We start from the raw sequence: 25778 nt of genomic DNA, 5'->3' as shown, positions 1-25778 counted from the left end.
TGTTTAAATTATAATGTTGTGAAGAACTGTTTGCTAGAATTGTTTAAATTAACACCTGAAACTTATAGGAATATAGGAAAAAGTTTTGTGAGCATAAACGCAAGGCAGATGAAAGTGTGTGTGAATATGTTGCTGAACTAAACACTTATTTTCATAGGTGGTTGAGCGGATATCAGGTCACCACTTTTGAAGGGCTGGCAGACCTTTTGGTGAGGGAACAAGCCCTTAGCACTTTGCCTGAGGATCTGGTTAGCTGATAGACAATGCCTTACTGTAGATGAGTTGGGGAAGAAATGAGACCTATACCTAGCAAGCAGGGCATCACTGCACAGGAAAGGAATGCCCAGTGCTGCTCATGTGTCTAAGGGAACCCATGGTGGACAGCTCAGACTGCCCCAACAGAATCTGTCAGTAGCAGGGGAAGCCACTAGTCCAGATACACATCCAGGGCATAGGGTTAAATGTTTTAAATGCAATCAGTGGGGCCATGTAGCATATAGGTGTCCACAAAGGCAAGGTGGGGAACAGAAGGAGGGAGAGCCAGTAAGTGGAAATGCCAAAATGCCAAAAGTAGGTTGTCTTGAGACAACAAGGGTACCAAACTACCATCCTGCAGATGTCCTGATAGGGAAGGATTTTGATAATGCAGTACAATGTGCTCATGCAGTTACATGCAGTCATTCTTGGAGACAAGCATGTGGGTCTGGTAGCCTGGGGGAGACCCAGACAGACTCCATACTTGCAGTCAGGACTGCTGAGGTGGTTACTTCAGGGAGGGAGATATGCTGTAGCACTGAGACTGAAGATGAGCCACAGCTGCTTGTGGGTACTGATGGTCCCTTTGACAGAGTGACTGCAAAGGTAGAGGTGAGTAGTAGTACCCAGGCTGACAGTGAGGCACCGCTATCAGAGGATACCAGACTTTCCTATGGACAGGGAGCTGGGAAGGGTTACAAAGAGAGAGTTGAGACAGACTCAACTCTCAGACCCTACATTACAAGGCCTGAGGGAGGTAGCTATTGAAGCATCTGATTCTCAAGGGAAAGGGGAATCTGTTTACTGTGACAAAGGATTACTGTATAGAGAGTGGACCCCTAAGGGAGGGCTAGAGGCTGAGAGGATACAGCAGTTGGTAGTGCCCAGAGCCTACCATCTGGCACTTCTAGCCATAGCCCATGATATTCCCTTTGCAGGTCATACGGGCATAAAATGTACAATGAGATGTATTATGCAGAACTTTTATTGGCCTGGGATTTCCAAAGCAGTAACAGGGTACAGCAAGACCTGTGAGCATTGCCAAAAGGTAGGCAAGGCAGGAGACACGGTGAGAGCTCCTTTGATGCCTTTGCTTGTGATTGAGGAGCCTTTTCAGATTGTAGCTTTAGATATTGTGGGGCCTCTGAGTACCCCAAGTTCCACAGGGAAAAAGTATATCCTAGTGGTAGTAGATTATGCTAAATATACCCTGAGATAGTAACTCTGTCCTCCATTGAGGCAGAAAAGGTGGCAAATGCTTTTTAGAGATTTTCAGCAGGGTAGGTTTCACAAAAGAAATACTGACTGACAGAGGTGCCAATTTCATGTCAGACCTGCTGGCTTGTCTGTGGAAGTACTGTGGGGTGAAGCACCTAAAGACTACCCCCTACCATCTCCAGACTAATGGTCTTGTTGAGAGGTTAAACTCTACACTCAAGACCATGCTACAGACATTTCTAGCCCAGTTTAAGAGGGACTGGGACAAATACGTATCTGTTGTTTGCTTACAGAGAGGTGTAGGAATCTACAGGTTTTTCACCCTTTGAGTTGCTGTATGGGCATAGGGTGAGAGGTGAGAGGGCCTCTAGATTTAATTTGAGATGAGTGGGAGGGTGAGTGTGAATCCCGCAGGGAGTCTGTTGTGGCATATGTCTTAAACCTCAGGATAAGGCTTAGGGAACTCATGGAGTTGGCCCAGGGGAATCTGGCAGAAGTCCAATAGCAGAAACAGGTCTGGTATGACAGGAATGCTCGAGCTAGAGAATATGCTGTGGGGTAGCAGGTAATGGTGCTCACTCCTGTCAGACACAACAAGCTGCAGGCAGCTTGGATGGGACCCTACAAGGTGGTAAGGAAGGTCAGTGATGTTACCTACATGGCAGAACTGCTAAGCAGGAGGCAAAGGCACAAATTGTACCATGTTAACATGATGAAATCTTACCATGATAGGGAGGCCCTTGTGCTGAGTATTTGCAGTGGATTGCAGGAAGAGTCTGAGGGGGATCTCCTCAATGCCTCTCTCTCTGGTTCCCAAGCTTTATAACTCTCATAGTTATATTCTTATGAGCCTATCTAGGCTCTCAACAATTTCTATAGCTTCTCTCTAAGCTCTCAACAACTCCTACAGCTACCCTTACACAGCCCAACCTTGTAAATATTGTAAATAGCATTCTGCTGTGGATGTGTGTATGTAAAGCGTATTTATATTTTCTTACCTAACACATATCTGTTTTCCTCAAATGAAACTGTATGATCCCTACCTTTAAGCTTAATGAATTTGTTAGCTATGCATGATACTGAATGCATTTATGAGTAACTATTCTACATAATATTATCTTTAATATTAACTATCAGTGGTATCTAAATTGTATAATGCATCTTGGAGCTTTTCTCCTTGGGCCTCCACTGAAAATGGGTCAGTCCGGCCCAGTGGACTTCCCCGGTAATCAAACTGCAAATAAATAAATAAATGAGGCTCAGACTGACACCTCAGTGGAAGGGGGTAGCAATACCTCAGCAGCTATCTCATACCCAGGTTCGAGAAATCCAAGTAGTGTTACAGGAGTTTGGGGACATGTTCACTGGGAAACCAGGGTGCACTCACCCGGTGCAACACCATGTGGATACAGGACCCTAATGCCTATTAGACAGGCTCCTTATAGGGTGCCTGAGAGATTCAAACAGACTCTGAGGGAGGAGATACAGGAAATGTTGTAACTAGGGGTAATTCAGGAGTCCAGCAGTCCATGGGCCTCCCCAGTGGTGCTGGTACCAAAGAAGGATGGCAGCACCAGGTTCTGTGTGGTCTACAGGAAATGAAATAGTCACACAGAGTCAGATGCTTACCCCATATGAGTTCACAAAGATGCCCTTTGGGATAAAAAATACCCCAGCAACTTTCCTGAGGCTGATAGATTGCATCCTAGCAGGAGCAGGAGATTTTGCCCTTGCTTACCTATATGATATTGCCATCTACAGCCATTCCTGGCAAGTGCACCTTCAGCATGTCAGGGAGGTGCTGGGCAGACTACAGAGGGCAGGGTTGACTATTAAACCCAGCAAATGTCAGGTGGGTATGGCAAAGGTCTTTTATCTGGGACAGAGTGGGAAGTGGTAAGATCAGGCCAGAACCAGCCAAAGTGGAAGCCATTCAGGCATAGCCTCCACCTGTTTCCAAAAATCAGGTGAGGGCATTTTTAGGGACAGCAGGGTACTACAGACAGTTTGCCCCCAGTTATAGTACCATAGCTGCTCCCCTCACAGACCTCACAAAGGAAAAGCAGGCAGGTAAGGTAGTGTAAACATAAGCATACATTCCAGAAGCTTAAAGAACCTTTGGGATGACCTGATTCTGAACTCTGTTGTCACTACATTGGGTTATTGAGTATTATCTTGTTCTGTTATTATTTATTATTAAATATATTTAAACCTTTTAATTGTGGCTGGTTTGTTAGAGATATTTAAGCTGTCAGAGTACTTGCATATGTATTTGGTAACACGATACAGGCCACTCTTATATTGCCTTAGTCTTGGACACACTTACCATTTGGATAATAGTAACATTACACAGTAAAATTGGTCACCATTTGGGGAGGGCCTTAAGTAGCTGATAAATGGTGGTTGGTGACAGTGATTTCTACCTTATAGTTTGGCCGAAGGGGCATAGCTAGTGAACCAGTGCCAGCCTTCCCCAGGAGTGTCTATGCGTTTGTATAGAAATCAATTCTCAAAGTGTTTGTGTGTGTGTGTGTGTGTGTGTGTGTGTGTGTGTGTGTGTGTGTGTGTGTGTGTGTTAGCTACTTGGGCAGGGACACGAACCACTGGTTGGACAGAGATGGTGGTGCTGGAGATTTTGGCTTGACCACTCGGCTGAGATCTTAACCCTATAGCTGTGCCAGTGGGGAGTGTTATTGGGGCTCTAGAGAGAATGGGAGAAACCATCCCCAGACTGACTGTGAGCTCTGTGTGCTCTTAACTCATTAACCCTGAGTACCTTCTCATGGCGCCTGTGTGCTTAAATCCGAGCGCGCCATGAGAAGGTACAAATTACAACCTATTACCCCCGAGTGCCTTCCACAAGTGAGAAAAAGTGAACTGCAGATTTGTAGATCTACTTAATGTAAAACATGCTGAAATCGTAAGTGAATGTTTAATTTAGCTTATATACTTACGATTCAGCCTGTTTTTACATTAAGTTTACATTAAAGATCTTGTATAAAATCTGCTTTAAAAGTTCTCGAGTAAGCAAGTGGTGGCAGCCAATCGGATTCTTGCAATCCAAGCCACCACTTGCACAACACCGCCACCCCATCCTAATTTCCTTTTGTTTTCCCCAGATAAATGGAGGGTCCAGCAGCAGGTATTTCCTTTTTTTTGCTGATATTTGGAGATTTACCTGCTGCTGGATCCCTCTATTTTATTTATGCATGGATCGCTGTTAGATAGCCACACCGGTTTGTCAGATCGTAGGAGGAGCTTCTCGGTTTAATTATTTTTTTCCACCAGCTTGGCCCACAAATGAACAGCTTATTTTTTTTTTTCAGGTAAGCTATTTAATGTCATTCCAGCTGTAGGCACTGTTCTCACAGTTTTTTGTTGCCATACGTATCTATTTCCAAAGGGGTTTGCAGTCATTCTGTCTAATGTCACATGCTTGTTTTGAGGTGAAGTTGGTAGTGTCTGTGTAGTTATTTTCCTCTTATTAATAAGACTGATAGGGTTGGCCAGGCAATGGATATATGAGTCTGTAGTTTACGACAAAAAAAAAATAATAAAAACAAACAATGGCATTTTTTGCTTTGCACGTTATTGTTTGAACATTTTTTTTAAGGTTCGGTGCCCTTAAAGAAACGGAAGTATGTCTCTGCTGATTATCCTAACAAATGCAGCAGAGGAAACCAGTGTTATTCTCACAGTTTGCTTCCTTCAGATTGAGGCATTACTTCAGTAGATCATGAAGTAAAATTATTTTTATGGTGGAAAAACAGGCTCCGCAAACTTCAAGCTGCTCATTGAGTAATGGTTTACTTGCTTGTCTAGCTCTTTTTCATCGGTCTTTATCTTTTTGGCCAGGTGAGATTGAGATTCCCGATTGTACTAGGGAACTTTTGCTTTGGTGAATATCCTTTCAAAAATCTTTGTTTGGATATACTTCTCAACTGTACCTTTACTGTAAGGCATGTTTTGAGTCTTAAGCATTCCATTGCGCAAATTGTTCTGTATTGAAAGTTCAGTCACGCGTTTTTTTTTTGTTTTTTTGCTAAGAATGTTTTAATGTTTTTTTAAGTATGAATAAATACTACTAATATTCTGGGAACTTCCTAGTTGTAGTTATTTTTCCCATTTGTCCTGCATTGTGAGAGGCAGTGCTCCCATATTTTAGGGAAGGAAAGTTAAGAGTTATGGGCTGGCCTGACTGTTACGAATATTATTAGCTATAGAGGCTTGCACGCAGTTCCCTAATAGCTAAATTTATGTAAGTGATATCAGTGAGGTTGTGTAACAAGTAAACAGGTCAAGCAATGTTTATGAAGCTTTGTGGTGAGATGTTTTGTTTTAACGCAACCTATAACAAGGGTGTTTTTTACTGAGTAACTCAGGCATCCAAAACAGTTTGTGATAGTTGAAGTTGGCTTACCTCTAACCATACATTTCAAGTGTCTAGAATTTCACAAAACTTCACAAAATGTACTGATTTTTGCCTAATATTTTGGTCTTCATAGAATTTGTTGTTTTCTAGTAGATCACTGAGGATTAAAGACACTAAGTAATAACGGGCATTTCAGTTTCAGACTCGAGTGCTAATGCAAACCCTCTTGGTCTGTCAACTTTCTAAGTTTATAAAATAAATATATAAATTCAGCACCTGGTTGTTCCTTTGTTCAGGCTTCTTAAATAGTTTGAGAGTGGTATGAAATGGTCTAACCCATTATGTTATATCTATGTGAATATTATGTTCAGGATAACCAGGGTGTAACATTTTGTATGTCAGTTTTATAGGTAAATAATAGGGTATCAGGTGGCAGACTATTACAAACCTAGGTAATGGTCATACTAGAGGTGCTCAGATGCTCAGATGAGAAGAACCCGCTTGCCAAAAGATTGCCAAATTTTAATTGACTGTAGGAAAGCACTTTACTGTACATTCTGCCTACAAGTCAAAGTAATAAGAAATTTTTCAGATGAGCCATTAAACTGAAGCCCAGTCTGCTGGAGCTGGTGGTAGTATAGGTGGATGTAAAGGATCTTACAACACTTCTTGAAAAAAGTAGGGAAACTGTCCAGTGTGTGTAAATGCCACCTTGGGCCCTTTTAAATGAGGCTGCTGGCATAGTGGACTAAACTGATCAACATGTAAATAAATGACTACACTGAAAATTATATGATTCAGTGCAGTACAAGCCAGAGAGGCTCATTGCACATATTGCATTCATTCAGGTATGCTATAATTAACATGAATTAATACTTTTAAATGGATCAGCCAGATAAGTTTGACAGTTTTGCTTGTCTTAGTGTATTTCTGATTATACTCAGTAGTTGACTGACTGAGATAAACATAATTATTTGCTGACTACTACCAGCATGGAGCTACCCTATATTTTGGTCATTTTTCTTGAGTTTGTCAGTCATGTGTGGAAATTTGGTGGGAAGAAGGGCTCATATCTAAGTGATAAAGTCTTTTACTGAATTACTCAGGTCTTGTCCTTACTGATGATAATGACTGTGTTACATAGCAGCTGCACAAGGTAATATAATGAATGCCTACTCAACAGGTGATGTGGAGCAATTAGTACCTGTGTCTGAGCATGCATAACTGTGCAGTAATGAAATGCAGGTCATTAGCACATTACCAATAAGTGCAGTTACAGTATAGCACTGACTCATTATCACTTTTCAGGCCAAACTCGCAGCAGCTGTCACTGTTATTCACATATGTAGAAGTAGTTATCACACTGATGAGTGCAAAAGCCAGCTTTGGGTGTTTTTCCACTTTGAGTCATTGCAAGCCTCTTCCCACACCAGTTTATTTCATTTTTTACAATTTCAAAATGTTACAAATGTATGACACAAAATATGGACATAGATTTTAAATATTGTTCTTTTTAACTTAGTTACTGGAATTAATGTATTGTTTTTACATGAGAAAGTTGCTAGAATAAGAGGATTTGTGGTAGACTGTATGAAGGATATGAATATATATATATATATATATATATATATATATATATATATATATATATATATATATATATATGTTATTTAGTGCCTTGCATCAGTAATGGTTTTCTTATAAATTACTACAGTCATATGATATACTACAGAATGACTCTCTTAGGGGTATACAGTTATGCTTTGTTCATGTTTTTGTGTGTATGTGGAAGAATATATTTTACATTGTTTACTTTAATTGTAAGGCAATGACAATATCCAAATTCATATATGTTGTCTTTATTTATTTGAGCCTAATCTGTGCTGTTGTGGTAAAATATTTCATGTGCTTTTGAAATGTGAAGTCATTTAGTTGAGTTACTGATTATAGTCTTGTTCTTTATTTATTATGAAATAGGTTTAAGACTCAGGTTATGGAAATTATGAATTTTTTCATATTTTGGTACATAACTTTGTAATGGAGCATCTGAATGTGCTAAGTAATACCTCATTTTGAAGACAGTCTTCATTGTTCCAACATGGTAAAATAACTGTGCGTCTATTTTGTACACATATACAGATATCAAAGTTTGTTTCGGAGTTAGGTTATGGAAATTATGATTTTTTTCATATTTTGGTACATAACTTTGTAATGGAGCATCTGAATGTGCTAAGTAATACCTCATTTTGAAGACAGTGTTACTCCTTACAACATGGTAAAAGAACTGTGTCTGGGCCCTGTACACATGTATAGATATAACAGTTTCTTTAGTCTTGTAGGGTTATGAAAATTATACATTTTCAATACTTCTCATTATTATGCCCATATCTTTGCAAAGGAGCATGGTGATCACACAAATGATGCATCATTTTGAAGCTGATATTGAGCCACACAACTTCTACACTGATATGTAGCCTCTGTCTGTTACAGCTGATGAGATATTATGCTTTGTTTATTTATCAACTATGAGAAATATTATATTAATCATATTTCTGTGAATATCTCTGTAAATGAGCATCACACAGTAATGGGTAAGGTATCATTTTAAAGCAATCATTCATACAAACAAATTAAATATAATTTGTATGGGTCTACATGGTACACTGCCCAAGATATTGCGCTTTGCTTTTCCAAAAAGGTAAAAAATATGCACAATATCAGCATTCCTTGCCAAATATTTAATAATGACTTTGATACACACTATCAACATTTACACTGTTTGAAAGTTCAGTGTCTGCTGATCAACTTTCGCGTTTACATTTTTAGTCTAGCTTTTATAGTTAAAGAGTTATGAACATTTGTTTTCTGTATGGTATTACAAATGGATTTTCTGAAAATGAGCTCAGGCTGCATTGTTGTTCGTATGGTGGAATTAAGCAGGCAGCTTTTTCTGAGCTGCTCCGGAGTGAATGAGTTAAGGGAAATTGTACTTTACTGTGTGTGTACTTGTCATCCTCCCAATGTGCGTGTCCCTCTCTGGTGTTAGAACTGCGGATTGAGGTTCCTTGATTACTGGGCCAGTGTAGGGGTGTCGCACAAGCCAATCAAAAATTGCAAAATGGAGCTACTTCTGTTTAATGCAGAACTGCCTGATGTTCTGCATTAAAGACCCTTTCTTTTTTTTTTTTTTTTTTTGGTCATTGAACAGAAGAGAGTCTGCTGAGCAATTTTTTGATTGGATCAAATACCGGAATACGGGCCAATCAAAAAAAATCACTAAACACGGAGCTACTTGTGGTTAATGTGGAACTTCAGGTGGGAGCTTCAAGTTGATCTTAGAGAGTTTTATTGGATTATTAGATAAATGCCACTGTTGAACCAGGGTCAAATGACCATATTTCCCTGGTTCCTGTTCTAAGAAAAAGAGCTTTAAACATCTGAATTTTTATTGTATTTTGTGTAATATATTATTTTTAATAATGTAAAATTTAGCATTTTCTAAAGTTTTTTGTGTGTATATTTAAAGTACAAAGGTTTTTAGTGTTTTAGTGTGTATGTCTTTAAAATTGTGGAAGAATAATTGATTAATTGATTGTTTCATTGCATATAAAGGGTGTTGACTTGGAGCAAAGTAATTTCTTCAGTTTCTTGTTCTGAGGAAGTCGCCGAGGTGTATGCTGAGGAAGAAAGCTCTTAACAATAAAGAGACTGGAGTAACATACTCTTTGTGAGCATTTTGTTTCATGTGTTGGGCTTATGGTGTAGCTACTTGTTCATATTGGCACCTGTGAAGTTTTGTTAATGCGGAACTACCTGATTTTTTTTTTTTTTTTTGGTTTTCACCTAGCCATTTTTTGTTTTGGTCCCTACCTGTCCTGTAATAAATCTGATATCCGTGGTGATGAATGATCCCTTGTCTGTCAAGCAGCTTCTGCGGCTTAAAGTACTAAGGCAATCACCTTGTGATGGCATTCATGGTTCTTACCTAGAAGTATCCATTTATTTTGGATGTGAGGTATCAATAATTTGTGTACTACAGACTGTCAGTCTGTTTGTGCTGTATTATTTTAACTGCCATCACATATGAATTACATAAGGCAACTTTAGAAAATCTTAGCCAATGTGAGTGAAGTGCAGCAGTGCAGAAACAGGGACAGATGTCATATTGTGTAATACACAAAATCCTGGACTGGAGTACAGGTAGGTGTGGGCTAGAGTCAGTTTATAACTAGCCAAAACTCCTACTGGGCATGCTCATGCACTCTGCTGTTCCTCGCACAATGACTTTTATAATATATGTATATATATATATATATATATATATATATGTGTGTGTGTGTGTGTGTGTGTGTATGTGTGTGTCTCTCATTAAATATATATATATATATATATATATATATATATATATATATATATATATACACACACACACACACACACACACACACTCATGCACACACTCACACACACGGACACACACACATGGACACACACACACACACACACACACACACACACACATATATATATATATATATATATATATATATATATATATACACAAAGGCCCAAAAAATAGTGACACATTTTAAATATTGCCCTTATAAACTTAGAAAGTTGCCAGAATAAGAGGATTTGTGTTAGCATACATTTTCTGAATTATATAAAGTCTGAAACTCAAATGATTGTCATTATTTATTTACTTTAATCCTTAAATTATCCCAATGTTTTGTCAAAAAAACCCACAATTTATATGAGGAGCAGAACGAAAATATGAGGCAAAAATATCGATATTCTGCTAAAATCTGTACAGTTGAGAGGTATGATTATATATATATATATATATATATATATATATATATATGTGTGTGTGTGTGTGTGTGTGTGTGTGTGTGTATGTTTGTATTGCCCATTGGCCAACATGCCCAGAATGTGGTGATTAAAACTGCACTATGGGAGGGTGGCCTAATGGTTAAGGTGTTTGCCTTACAAACACAAGGTGCAGGGTTTGAGTCTCATAAGGGATAATTGGCTAGGCTTAAAAATGTCTCACAAGGGCAGTTAGCTTAGAACTAATCTATGAACCTATGAACCTATGAACCTATGTTGGTGAAAGGCCCAAATGTAAGGGCTCAACAGTAGATAATGCACTTACCTACAGCCCCCTGTGCCTGCTGGATGTCGCCATACATGCATCAACAGATGAACAAGTTGTGTAATATATAATGTTGTGTACTCATACTTTGACAGGGCAACTTGTTTTTGGTCACAGGCTTGCCCATCCAAATGCAAACAGACACATATGGCCAAAATGGCTATTGTTGCCACATAGCTAGAATAAAAATTTGTCTGACTGCTAGGCTACTAGATGTAGATGAAAATAAGAAGCAATATCACTCTAAAGGCCATACATGCTGTTCAACACAGGCCTTGTGTATGGCCTGTACAAGTAGTTCATCTGCAGTCATTTATAAAGCAGACTTAAGCTGTGGTGTGTGCATTAAGTACTGTGTTCTGTAGTGTGTAAAACTAGACAGGTTGGGGTTCTAATCTCACTCCAGCCCACTTGGTGTGTGTATGTGCACCCCCCCCTACAATACAAGTGTGAATTCCCCACTGACTTTCTAACTGCAATGGACATGTACTTTTTAGCTCTTGCAGTTGATACAGGCCTCCAACCTCCTGTCTTACACAAGGCCTGCAGATGTCATGTACCATAAGACTACTAGCAGCCACCTTAATGTCATATGTAAGCCGCGGTGCATGCATTAATATTGTGATCTGTAGTGTGTAAGACTAGATAGGTAGGGGGTTCTAATTTCACTCCAACCCACTTAGTGTGTTTGTCTGTGTATGTGCATTTTCCTATCAAATAAATATGATTAGCACACTGACCTAGAAAGAGGCAGGGTTTTGCACTATTTTGGGTGTAGCAGGTGACGTAGGCCTCAAAATTCCTTTCCTCAACAAGGCTTGCTTATTTCATCTAGCATAAGAGTACTTAAAGGCATATTAATGTCAGAGTTGAGGCATGGAGCATGCATCATGTACTGTGATCTGTAGCATGTAAGACTAGATAAGCAGGGGGTTCTAATTTCATTATAGCCATCTTGGAGTGTGTGTGTGCACTCGCGCGCACATGCTTGTGTGTGTGTGTGTGTGTGTGTGTGTGTGTGTGTGTGTGTGTGTGTGTGTGTGTGTGTGTGTGTGTGTGTGTGTGTGTGTGCTGTGTCTTGTAAACATTAATTGGTAGGATACCATTTTCACTGTAGTCAAGTTGGTGTGAGTGGACGTTAGTCAGAGCATTTTACATCAGCCTATGGGATCATAGGAACATTGGACTTTACTAGGCTAAGGGGGTCTTATAATCCTAGCCAAGTTCTTACCCTTATTTACACGATCAGCAACTATTTCCCCTGTTCAAGGGGACACAGGCAGAACCCCTGTGATGAACTTATGGTCACCCATCTAATCATACAGATTACATCTGAAGAGGGATAATGAGGTGTGCTGTTTGACATTAAGTGGAAGTCTGTTGCAAAGGGTTGTTAAACCCTGGTAGACATATATCTCTCTCCAGCATGTTTTATCAATATCACATACAAGGTTAAGGTCCTTACAGTGAGTAATCTGTTTACCATTTGACTTACGGATATCCAGCATTACCATACATCTCAATCTCATAGAGCAAGAACTCTGGACAAAGCCATAAATAATGGGGGGCAAAGGCCCAAAAATAGGGACACTTTTGAAATATTACTCTTACAAACTTAGAAAGTTGATAGAATAAAAGGTTTTACATTAGCATGAATTTTCTGAAGAGCATGACGTTTGAAACTCAAATGTTTGTCATTATTTTTTTTTACTTCAATCCACAATGACATGCCAGTGATTTTCCAGAAAAATCAAAATTTTGTGAGGAAATATCAAACATATGAGACCAAAATCTGGACATTCTGCAAATATCTGGACAGTTGAGAGGTATGAACATTGCCAATAAAGTAGGGTTACAGATTGCCTCATATGCAACACAGAGATCACCTCTGAGTAGTCTGTATAACACAGACTAAAGTTACAATGATTTCTGATGATCCATAAGACAGATGCTGAAGACTTGAATTTCCCTTATAAGGAACTTTTGTGGTCTCTGCAATTGCCAATGGTGCTTGGAAACATACATAACAAAATGGTCATTACACTCACATATTGGCCTGATGAAGGAAGAGTACATGGAGGTTATACCTACTTCATATTCCAGTGACAATGCCCTCAGTTATGACATGAACAAGATATAATGCCCTTTTTGCCACTGCGGAGACATGGTGATCTAAGCTAAGATTGGTGTAAACCTGAGTGCCCAGGTCTCTCACCCAAGTATTTACTTAAGGTGTTGCTATTGCTGTGCTACGTAATAGAGACATTGCTAGTACCAAAACGAATTATACTACATATTTTTGCATGTAGTTTAATGCCATAATTGTTTCAACAATCATTTGGTCATGTATGACCCTCTTGTAGGATGCTGACATAATTTGGAGAGTCTATGACCACTCCCAGTTTGCAGGCATCAGCAAACCTTGTCAGCCACAGACATTCACTTTGTGTTTGTATGTTGGATAAATGGATTCCAAACCTTAGAGGACCCAGGACTGAACCCTATGAAACACCACTGGTTAAAGCTGTGCAACTGGATGTGGATACCCCATTCAGACTACACGAGTGCTATCAGTAAGCCATTTAGTGACCCCTCTAATGATATTACTGTTGATAGCTAGCTGGGTAGGTTTGTCAATGATGCCTGAGTGGGGGATAGTGTCAAATTACTCAGCTAAGTCCAGGTGGTTGTATGCACAGATGTCCCCTCATCCAGGTCATTGGTGACTGGCACATAGATGCCTATCAGGTTTAACAAGCATGATCTCCCAATCACAGATCCAAACAGTGTAGGGTCAAGTGCTTTTAGATTGCCTATATCTTTGTTGATATGGTCCTTGATGAGTTGCCCCATGGCCTTACAGATATGGCTAATCAGGCTAATAGGTCTATAGTTCCCATGGACAGTGGATGCACCACCTCTGTGCAAGGGGAAAACAGTGGCTGATTTCCAGTCAACTGGGATGCAGCTGGTGGTTACACTATGATTGCAAAGAGTTTCCAATGGTGCTGTTAATACATGTTGGATACCATGTAGGATGCAGCCTGGGATGTTAGCAAGTGCAGTAGATGCTGTGTTTGTCACCTTAGAGAGGTAATTTAGTACCTGCTCTTTAGAGATACAAGGTATGGGCAGGTTGTAAGGATGTCATGGTGTACATGTGGTGGAGACAGGGGGGTGGTGCAGTTGTTACAGAACCTGTCGGCCAACAGTTTAGTTATGTCTACAGGCGCATTATATGTGGTATCATTATGTATGAGTTTGGCAACAATGTGGGCCTTTCCTTTTACATTACACATGTAACTACACAATGCTTTGTGATTGTCCTTTGTGGAATAGGTTAATTTTTCCCCATGCTTTGCTTTGCAGGACTTCACAACAACACTTATTTGCTTGTTTAAGCTGAAGTGGGAATGCCACCATTTTAGGGGGGCTCCCTTCCTCCTAATGTAAGACACCAATGTCTACCTCTTATTGTAAAGCCTGCTAATGGCAGTTGTCCACCAAGCAGGTTTGCTGTGCCATGAGGAGCTTGTTTTGCCCCTGTCAGGTACAGGTGAGTCAATGCAGTTGTGCAGGTGCTTGTATAAAGCATTGGTATATATCTCAGCATAGTTACCTGTTCCATCTGAGGGGGTGGTGCAGTCAAGCTATTTGTAGCATCCCATGGTAGGTTATAATCTGCTTTGTTGAACTTTATTACTTTATATGCTGGGGGGGGGGGTGTCAGGTGTGATGCTTATGTTCAATGAGACCAATTTCTGGTCAGATTTCACCAGGTAGGATCTCACAGTGGAGGATCTACAGTGGTCACCTATATTGGTAACCACCTGATCCAGTATGTTGCCTCCCCTTGTGTGGATGTCAACCCACTGGTTCAGAGCATTGTAGTTAAGGAAGTTGACTAACCTCTGTGCAAGTGAGTTTGAGGACAAGTAATCTACTCAGTTGGTAGGTAGTTAAAGTCTACCAAAACCATCTTGTTTTGATATATATTGATAGACTCAAGTAGATCCATTTAAGCACAGTGGTTGTCTTGATTTATAGAGATGCTCCTGTAGCTGGCAATGGCTTGATTAGGTGCCCTACAAGCAGTCAATAGCACTTGCGGTTCCTCCAGGAAATCATACTGTCTAACCAATCTGGATGTGTATCTATCTTTAATGAATATGGATACACCACCTCCATTATTTTGCACGCTTTAAGTTTGAGGTCTGAAGATGTGGAAGGAGGTATAGTCTGATAAGGCTGTGGTCATCACCACAGCCTTGACCCAGGTGTCTGTGACTGCACAAATGTCTGCATCTTCCAAGGTGGGGACAGCTTCCACTGTGCTGAGTTTAGTGGTGAGATTCCTAGCATTTAACAGCATAACCGTGATGTTGTTTGTAGAGTGCTTTTTCTCATGGGAAAGTTTTTCCTCATGACACAGCCTAAAATGTGCTCTATGGGGGGGGGGGGGGTGGCAACCGACTTGTTCAGTTGCCAAAATCCAAGGGATGACAGATGAAGACCATCTCTGGCATAGCATTGAGGTCTGCAGGCAATCTCAGGCTGACAGGTAGTGGATCCCATTACATTGACACCACACACTATGGCAATTCTTGACATCAATCATTTTCAATTTGTATGAAGCCATCATCCTAGGTGACAGTAAAATTCAGGTCAATGCCAAGGTTATACCTGCCTGAGACACATAGTCTGTCAGCCCAGTCATGTCTCTGCATACAGTCCAGAGAGGTATGTCTCAAGTCGTACACACCAACAGGAACTATGACGTAGTCATAATAGTACCTGATGACAGACTTGGGTGCATGTGTGATATAGCATATCCTCGCACCTCACAGAAAGCTGACCATGACCCTTCCCTTATGTAGCCCGGTGAGAAGCACATCAATGTGTCTCATGACGTAATCATCTAATATTTTTGATTTTGTGTTTTGCCTTAGGTGTTTCGATTCGATGGTAAGACAGTGGTTTGTGAGCTATTATGTGTACTGTGTTCTGCAGAGGTATGACTATGTGTAGTGAGCTTGCATTTGGATTTCTGAGGTGTCTGGTGTTTATTTATCTGCTGGTAAAGACCTCTGCACATGTAGGTATGTGGGTTTGTGTAGCATAGGATGTGCTCCTTCTAGGCATTTACTTCTCTGCAGTCATGGCTACTGTCATTGGCCTCTGACTGACTAAATTTGCAGAAGATTGCAAATTAGGAGCTGTCATTGAATCCCATACTGACTCAACAGTTATCCATAATGGGCTGACACAGGCATTCAGTTGTTGTCAGAGCCATGTACTAACAGTAAATGCCAAGGAATGCACAATACCATCCCTTGGAAAGTCATCCACCTCTGGAAACTAATGTATTGACCACTCACCTCCAACAGCTGACCTAGTAGTCAGGGACTTATGGACACATCGATATTGATCTAGCCTCTAACTGTCACCGGTTGGTAACATTTAGGGATACAGTCTAAGTTATGCAACCTATAAACAAAGGTATAGCATGTAAATATAAGACAGTCATTGTTTCACTGTATTTGTCATGCATCACACCTACCATTGAGTGCAATGACACCTTTGGTATATAACTAACCAGGCATATCTGACAAATGTCACATCCACAGAGGTTCCACAGTAAACCAATACACAATGTACATAACGTGTCCTATGCAGACCTCGTCAAGCCTGTAATTGTGTATTCTGTCTCTGACATGCTTTGGAGGGGAAGTGTATGTCTGCCATGCAGGGAGGTGTCAGGCCACACTGTGTACCTCTTGCATATCCAAGAAAGGACTAGCACAAGAATTACCTCTCCTACACACCTACATCTTGACTGTGGTATAAACATGACATCCTGGACAGACAGGTATGTAGCCCAGACACTGCATCCAATATGTAGCAGGCTTACAGTGCATGTGAAGCACAGATCTGCCCTAATGCAAATCATGTGCAAGTTACACGGCAGGATGGGGAACACGACAATTATAACTGCTTTGGGACAAATGTCTCTAATGGACACAGGGAAACTGTGGATGGTTCACCTTGCACACCCCGGCTTGATCATGTGTCAGCTCCAAAAACCCTCCTTACACTTATCAAGGGTATCAGGCCTTGTCAGAGTTTAGGGATGTATGGCTAGGATGAAAGACATGCTTGTTTTTGTTGGCCTATTATACATATATGAACCCATGGAGCTATGCAACAATACTGTTTTACCTTTCTGATGACATTTTTCTTCTGTGATTTCACTCCATCCTGTACTCTGACGTTGATGGGTTTATTGTAGATGTGAACCCATAGGTGTGTCCTACACAATCGTGAAAGTGAAACATAAACAGTGCCATGAGACACCTTTCATTGTGTAACTACACAACCATTACAACAGCATCCAACATAATGTACACAACATAATGTGGTTTACACATTACAAATGGCAGCTTTCAAACTGTGTGACTGACCAGTACAAGTAGCATGTCAAAGGCAACAATGGATGAAACAAATACATATTAATTTAGATAGTCACCCTGTGCATCAGACACATAGCTTCATTTCTCTGCATAAATGACAATGATGACAGGGATGTCACACATGTATCATCACTTGCACAGGGTGTTGTTTGGGGGTGCAGGAGGCCTAGGCTGACCTAACGGGTTGGCAAGAGAGTGTGTGAGGCAGAAAGGGGAGCAGGCAAGATGGACCATGTAAATGTGGCATGTGTGTCTGTAGGTGACCTGAGTGTGACAGTATTGTGTGACTGTGTGAACACAGCAAAGCTCAGTGCTAGCCCTACATGAATGTATGCTGGACAGGTTTGAGCCATGCATGGTAGAGCTGACAGTTCATCTCCCCTGAACACAAGGACTGGCTATGTCAGGAGCTGCACTGGCACCTCCATGCCCAAGTTCAGATGCTGGGCTACTACCTGAGGGTGACTGTTGTCTGCTGAGACCATGTCCTCCACGGGACCACCCAGGACCACAAGCCTAAGGCCTGCCATGTCTTGGTGTGGACAGCAAACTCCCCTCAGCAGAGCTGGATGTACTGCCACTACGGGAGTGTGATTGTGCATGGCCGCATGGACTCTCAGGAGATGTAGTTGATGACCTACATCCACAAGTCTAATGCTTAACTCCAACCAGATGTTGTATCACAGACAATGTGTGTTCCACTGCAGATAGTGTGCGATCTCTCTCAGACCAAATTCTTTCCACTGCATCAGTCAACCGATCCAGGGTATCTGGAGTGCGTTAGTGGCAGTCACAAATGTCAGACTGTGCTGCATCCATAACCCTGAGCATTTGTCTGGAGTTCCTTTCGGAACATGCCTATGCCTCCATGATGGCCCTAAACATACGTCGAGTGACACGTGATGAGACACTTGCAACAGGTGGTAGAGGGACAGCAGGCCTCCTACGAGCACCCCTATCAGTCCGCCTGTGTGGAACCTCACCAACTGTTTGGCTATAGCCAGTATCAACACTCACTGCAGCCACAGTAGCCACATTTCCCTGTTCAATGTCCCCACCCTCTGACTGTCCAATATCTGTGGCCTCAGGGGACTGGGTATGCGTAGGCATACTGACTGTTTATGGTGATAATGAGGGTGGGCAAGGGATGTAAACCTCTGTGATAGTTTCAGCCCCTGCAACTCCCAGCTGTGCCTCACTTTGGCCACCATCATCATCAGAGTCTGAAGAGGCACTGACTTCAGGTTGTGAAGGGGACAAAGACCAACCTCACAGGTCACCTGTGATATAAAGGGGAAAGCATCACATTAATACCTGCATTACTATGATCTACAGTCCTATGTTTCAATCTATGTTAAGTTGTATACACTGCTGTCACTATTACAGACTTGCACAACCCACAGTTTGAGACAGTAGGATATGAGGTCATTAATTTCTAACCCAAATTGGTAAGTTTTCAAATTAACAACTCTTTAAACTGGACTCTCATAAGCAATACATAAATTATGTACACTGCTGACATTCTGCAGAACTCTGCACAGTTTACAGGTATGGCCATCTGAAAAATCCTGTCAGTATTGTGACATCAATCACTGTGGTCACACCTACAAGGCCTAGGTATGACTTCAAAGTGCGTACAGTCAAGAAATGTAGTGATATGTTTTGACTGCAGGCCTGGGATGACACTTTAGCTAACAGCTTGAAGTAAATCTACATCTGTGACAAAAATGCTTTATGCTTACCAGCAGCAGAGGCACAGCCTCTTCCTATTCCTGATAGCCCTGAAAAACATTTGAGGGAGAGGTAATGCAAACAGCGCCACATGTTACAATATAACATTGGTAATACATCCAAATATCCCTCATTTACAGTAGCCGCTATGTTAACAGGTTTGTGGATCACAATCTACTTAAAACTGCAGGTAACCTAATTCCCCTCACCCCATAAAACACCTGACACCCATGTAAAGCTATGTACACCCTGACACACTAAATGCTACAGTATTCGGATGCTGATTCAACTAAACATACTGGATGCTCCTCTTGGCTGGAAATGGTGGCACCCATATCCACGATATATGGTGTGATGGAAGTCTGGGAGCTGTCCTGTGTTGCAAGGTTCACCAGGAATTGCTCAGTGGCTGAAAGAGGGTGTTATACTGCAGGCCCACCGCCAGTGACCTAATATCCCTGACCGCGTCCGCTGCCCGTCTGTGTGCCGAGTGGTTCATGTCTATGGCACTGTGTCACACCTGCTTATGTGTGTGATTCTAATGGCCCACAGCATTTATGTTATGGAAGACTTCATCCCACAAGGCTTATCTCTCTTGTCTATTTGCCCTCCCTCTGAACAGCAGGGCTTGGTAGTGTTTTCTTAATGCTTCAATTATGAGGTTGTTTTTCTGCCTCAGTGAAAGATGGGAGAAGTCTGGCATGCATGCTATCACCTGAAATACAAAATAATGAGAACACATGTCAGGATCACATACATGGGTATACAATATATACAGATACAGCAGTTAAGGAAATCTAACAGTATTCCCTGCTTGATTACACATCTCATATACAACAGTGTGACAATCATACAAAGGGTGTGGAAGCAACTAGGATAGTGGCAATGGTGACCTACACCTGCTTGTGCCATGACAGATACTCACATAAGATCATACACCAAACATAGGAGTCTACTTGTAGTGTGGCCCATAGCATGGAAGCCCCCCCATAACATATGTATACAGTACAATGCCAAAAGATAGCTGTGTAGTATTTCAACTGCCAACAAAGGCAGTATCCAGGAGACCTGTGTCCCTAGTTAACAGACAGCATTAAACACTTGCTGTAGTCTTCATCCTCTGTAGGTGTTACACAGCTGCAGATCAATGCATATCACCTATACAGTTCTAAGAAAGGCTTATTGATGGAATCCCTATTCCCCCTAAGTATATTAAAACATATGCATCACGTTGAAAACAAAATAGTTACATACCTGATGGAGTACAATACTCCGCCTTTGAAAGATATAGATATATACATGTTGTGACAATGAATTCACCATAGGAAGTAACTCTCATGCACAATGGTTTCCCTAGCTAGGATTCTGCCTTTTTTAAGATGGTTCTCATTAGCAGGTGATCGCCTCTGAACCAATATGTGGCTCAGGAATGCTAATTGAAGACTACATAGGTGATTTGCAGTGTAATCAGACAATCATATGCAACTATTGAAGGAGATATAAGACCTCAATGTAGAATCCATCCCATTTCTCATATGATGGTGTGGAAATATTGGGGTAGAGATACTACATCAGCACAGAGATGATGTTTGTAGTAGATACTATATACAGATGTGTGTACTGCAGGCTACAGCTGCTGCTGCAGGCAATAAGCATTGTGAGAGAGGCTGCAGAATGTGGAGGACAACACTTATGAGTAACGGTGTAACTAGTGGCAACCCTGGTGTACAGCTAGAGCCTGATTCAGGGAACCCATCCCATAGGAAATTGACGTATGTGTTTAAGGTAAGTGTGCTACCCATAGGTATCATTAACATAGTTAAAGGCAACATGTTTGTTGTGTCCTTGAACAAGGTAGGGGGTACATTTACCATTATGTTGGACAACTGCCAAGCCATGTGTTATGTTATAGTAGTCTTCTGGAATGTGTGAGCTGGCAACTCTTGCTGCTAGCACAACCTCCATATGTGTATGTTAATTGTGCAGCTGTGCTAATCTGTAATATTAGCAGCAAATGATTGTGTGCTGCAGTCTGATATTACTGGGCCTCCTTTGAATTACATAACTTAAAATCCTCTGTGAATGCACAGTAATGCATGACCTGACACTCTATGCACTTTCTAGTGTTGTAATAGGAATATGTTAATGTTAACTGTGTTCCTATCTGCAGGCCTTTGACATCCATCTTTGAAAAGCAGACAGTCCATCTGAAATGCTTTGGGTGGATAAATAGGTGACGAGACAGTCATTTATATCGGAATTTACAATGGTGATGTACACATACATGTATTTGAAATGCTAGACACCACTGGATTTGAACCCAGGACCATGTGTACCAAAAATTAATGTTTGCAAAACACTTAACAGACTGAGCTACTGAACCACTATAATAATGGGTGTATTTTTCAATATTTAATTGCACACTTACATGCTGTTACATAACTCATTTATATCCATTATTATGTGTATGGCTTTATAGGGATGTATTTCTCCACCAGAGTCCCAGTTAAACTGAACACCTATTTTTCCACTGTTTTAGCAGGTGTATTTCAAAATGTTGCAGATATAATTGCACAGTTACCTGCTGTTAGAGACGTTACTTACATCCATTATTATGTGTCTGGATTTATAGTGATATATTCCTATACCAGAGTTCAAGTTACATTCCCATTTTTCTATTATTTTTATAAAATTTGCACAACACGGTGTGATGACCAGCATAGTTTAAATGCGCTTAATGATAGGAAGATGGCAGTTATTATATTTTGCTTAAAACACCTGTTTTAATTAACAGCTGTGTGGCTTGGTGGGCTGATGCACTGGTCTGCAGGTATGATGGTCCTGAGTTTGAAATAGGGTGCAGGTGTACTTTTTGAATGTGATTAATATTTTTTCACACACATATATCAATATAGCACCAGGTCTGCAGAGTTGTGCAAAAAATCTTTAAAGAAATGAAAAATGGGGAGATAGAACAGTGGTGAAATGGGGTGCAAGCAGAGGAAAAACATAGTGAAAGGCAGGTAGGTATGTGCAGGAAGGGTATAGGAAAGAACCATAGCTACCCATTTCTTGTACAGCAACAATTGTGCTCTTTAACAGATTTTTTAGCCAAATTTGTACTGTCACCCCCAGAGAGAGAGGGGTGAGGAAAACATACGTGCATTGTCAAGCCAATTGGACCAAATTAAGTGTGTCCAGTGTGTGTAATGGAGAGCTATGTATGGGATAATTTTTTTTTTTTTTTTGGGACAGGTGCCCATTTTTTCTTTTTTAAGGTGAGAATGGAATGGTGGGGAAGGGACATAGCTACATGTGGGGGAGGTAAATTGGGAAGGTGAAAAAGATTTTTCAGACAGACAAGACAGACAAGACAGCAATAATGGTTGGTGTGTGACACAAGAGGGGGGTGAATACCTTGGTTGGGGAGGGTTTTGTGGAATCACTGTCCCATGGATGTCAGACATGGTAGCAGTGTGACTCAAGTCCTCACTCATGGGGCTGCCAGCACTGTACCTTTTGTCGGCACCTGGGGTGAGAATGCCCCACCAGGATGGACAGCATGCTCTCCATCCAACATAGACGTGCACCAAGAGTTCGGTGCAGCAGCCCATGCACTGTGCCTAGCAGTTCCTCATGGGTGACATAATCACCCCCCACTTCCACTCCCAGAGGGGGGACCAATCCCAGCCTGTGGGACAGAACTACCTGATGGCCCAAGTAGTGGAGGGGCAGCAGAGGGGGTGTCACCAGGCTGCAGCCAAACATGCTGGGCCCTGGTGCCACAGCCGGGATTGCCAAGGGTGGTGGGTTGCCTAGAATCGGCTTACCTTGTCACACTGTAGTAAATTAAATATAAACATAAGGTAAAATAAACAAACAAATGTTAGTATTAATATAATAGAAGATAATGATTAATCTAAAGAAATAGAAAGGAATATAATAAGGAACACAACAATAAGTAACGTAAATGAAAGTATTTTAACAGCAAAGCAATATGAAATTATACATAAGGCCAACATAAGAGGTAGTTGCAAATAATATATTAATATCAAATCTTAATAATACATATAATTAAAAATTAAATTAAAGAAGAGAAGGGGTGGGATGAGAGAGAAAACAAATTAGTAACTTCACAGGCAATATTACCACACAGACTACTACTACATACTTTTGCATATCTAATATTTCAGTTGTGAGTACAAATACTGTATAGATGATGTTGCATGTACATAGTTCACAGACTGTTAGCATGGGACATTATGGGCCAAGCTCTAACAAATGGTGGTACAAAGGCACAACTACAGGGAACATTTTTACATAGTGTGATCATACATTAGTAGCAAGGTGTTCTGATAACTGATTTGTCAATAAATTGCATTCCAAGTAATGCTATGTATCTGCTAATCAAGGACCAGACATATGGGGCAGTAATTCATAGGTTAATAAGTTTATAGGTGTTTGCAAGACTAATGACCACAAGGGCTTTTTTAAGCCTAGCCATGCATCCCAAATATCTGATAAGTTCTGATACCCTTGATAAGTGTAACCATAGGCCTGGGAGATGAACCATTTACAGGTTACCTGTTTGCATTAGATACATAGGTGCCAAACCAGGGATGAATTTCTGGTTTCCCATCCAATTGTCCAAATTGCACTTGAACTGGGTTAGGGAGGAACTCTGCTTCACATGGATGGGGAGCCTTTTCCATAGACGGGATAGTCACTGGGATACATACCTATCTTTCCAGCAGATCCTGTTTATATCACAGGCACGGTTTAAGTCTTTAGAAAATGTAATTCTGCTACTGTTTGTTTTGTGGATATGCAGGAAGTCCATCAGTGTGGGGTCTGACAATGCCCTGTATGCCAGACATAGATCTCCCCTCAAAAGCCTGTAAGAGGCAGAATGCAAGGATAGAGTCTTGAGGCAGTCTGCATAGGACATATTACTTATGCCCTGTATTAATTTAGTGAGGAACCTCTGTGGACGTTCCACTTGTTGAATATGCCTGGTTAGGCACATACCAAAGGGGGCATTGTACTCAATGATAGGTCTGATGAATGCTGAATACAGTAGAACAATGACTTCCTTGGACTTAGATGCCATACCTTTGTTTATAAGTTGGGCAACATAGAATGATTTCCTCACCACTGTAGACACATGGTGATCAAAGGCTAGATTACTATCTATATGTGTCCCTATGTCCCTGACTACTGGGTCAACTCTAAGGGGTCTGTTGTCAATATGATAGTTACCAGGGATGGATGACTTCCCAAAGAATACTGTCATTCATTACTTGGCATTTAGTTTTAGTCCATGGCTCTGACACCAGTTATTTGTCTGTGCCAATGTGAGATTTAATGACAGCTCCTAATTTGCAATCATCTGCAAATTTAGTCAGCCACAGACCACTGACATTGGCCTTGACTTCTGAGAAGTAAATGCCAAAAAGGAGTAGTCCAAGGACTGATTCCTGAAGGACTCCACTTGTGACTGGCCTCTTTGTAGAGGTGGACTCCCCAATTCTAACTTCCTGGGTCCTGTCTGTGAGCCAGTTGGCTATCCACTGGGTGACATATGGGTTTATACCTAACCTCTTGAGTTTGTCAACAATGCCTGAGTGGAGTATTGTGTCAAATGTCTTGGTCAGGTCAAGGTAGGCAGTGTGAACGATTTTGCCCTCATCCATTGTTTTGGTGACCTTCTCAAAGAATCCACCAGGTTGAGTAGGCATGATCTGCCCTTGATGAAACCAAACTGGGTTGAGTCCAGTGTATGGAGGTTTACTATATCTCTATTGATCATCTCCATGATAATTCTTTCCATAGCTTTACATATAAGACTAGTGAGACTTATGGGTCTGTAGTGATTACATTCTGCAAGAATTGTGACAGTTGAGAGGTGTATTTGTGTACACTAATTACATTATGCAATTGGTCATTTCTCAGTTGGCTGCCATGGGATTAGAACCCACAAGCAGTGACTACTGGAATAATGTGCACTTTATTTGAATATAATGAACTCTTAAAGCACCATCTCCTTTAAGATTTTTATTGCAACATTTTGTATGAAATCATACATTTACACACATGCATCGCTGTGTGTGGTATCAGACTGGAAACCAAATGCAGCGACCACATGAATAATGAGCACTTTATTTGAAAACATTAGATATCAAAGCACCATTTCCTTTTGCACTGTAATGCTTAATGTCACATGAAATCTGACAGTTACACACATGTATGGCTGTGTAGGACGTCTGTTAACCTAACCGTATACACCATTCATTTACTGAGTACTATCTACAACATATGTCAGGGAAAATTGTCAGAACTGAAGCTTGACACTTAATTTGGATATTGCTCTACATTTATTTCTGAAATTTGTTGCTGCATTATTTATTAGTTAATATGTAACAGTTAACTGGTGTCAGATTAGAACACACATGCAGTAAATACAGGAATAATGAACACTTATGTGAAAAGATTACTTATCAAAGCACAATTTTGTTTTAAACTTTATTGATAATGTTTCTTAAAATCTGACATTTAGACACATGGATAGCTGTTCAGG

Source organism: Protopterus annectens, chromosome 3.part1, assembly GCF_019279795.1.
Source record: "Protopterus annectens isolate FY-2018-M chromosome 3.part1, PAN1.0, whole genome shotgun sequence".
Taxonomy (NCBI): domain Eukaryota; kingdom Metazoa; phylum Chordata; order Ceratodontiformes; family Protopteridae; genus Protopterus; species Protopterus annectens.
This window is presented reverse-complemented; position numbering follows the sequence as displayed.